Source organism: Octopus bimaculoides, chromosome 1 (assembly GCF_001194135.2).
Source record: "Octopus bimaculoides isolate UCB-OBI-ISO-001 chromosome 1, ASM119413v2, whole genome shotgun sequence".
In the NCBI taxonomy this organism is placed as follows: Eukaryota; Metazoa; Mollusca; class Cephalopoda; order Octopoda; family Octopodidae; genus Octopus; species Octopus bimaculoides.
In genome coordinates, this window is record NC_068981.1 from 122,890,937 (window position 1) to 122,891,703 (window position 767).

The window sequence follows — 767 nt, forward strand, 5'->3', positions numbered from 1 at the left end:
ATATATATATTTCTATATATATATATATACATGTGTGTGTGTGTATAGATACATACATACATAGTAATAATTATAATAATCCTATCCAAGGATAGGATTTATATTTTAATGCATCGCTACGCACGTTTCCACAAATCACGTGTTCGTTAAGATCATAATCCGGATTACTGGGATGATGTCAGTGTAGCCCGTAGTATCCATGGACATCGCGTAGATCTTCGGGCGAAATAGCATTAATGGATATTTAACTGGGGGTTGTTTACCAATTTGAACCAATGAGAAGGTTGATTGGGGTATATGGACATTTGTGTGTTTATTTTGTGGGGAGAGGTGGAAGAAGTTGATGGAAAGAAAGGAAGGAATGGTAGTTATAACGAGAGGGATGTATGTGCGTTGTGATGTTGGACATATTTTGCTATATGAGTATGCAGATGTAAGAATGGGTAGTATGGTTCTTTTGTTTGATCTTATTCCCAGAAGGCCCTTCCAGAAGGCCCTTCCAGAAGTAGTCAGGTCAGCAAAGTACAGCCAGTAAAATTATTCAGATGGTGAAGTTCATTGTCAGAGTTGACAAATGATACTTTCTTCGGGAGATTTATTTTTTTTGTGATATAATGGTGTGTAGCTTTTGTGTTCTTCCTTTGTTCTATTATATGCTATTATATCCTGGCATAGTAGAATAGGAGCATATTCAAAATGTGTCCCGTAAACGAACTTAAAGCATATATATTATATATATATATATATATATGTATATATATGTATAT

The 767-nt window shown here is 34.6% G+C and overlaps 1 protein-coding gene across 3 annotated transcripts in view; it reads left to right on the forward strand.

Annotated features, from left to right (window-relative positions):
• The window catches only part of LOC106881121 (neuronal acetylcholine receptor subunit alpha-10), a 275,903-nt gene that overhangs the window by 268,629 nt on the left and 6,507 nt on the right, over positions 1-767 (forward strand). The gene's annotated exons all lie outside the window — the stretch shown is intronic.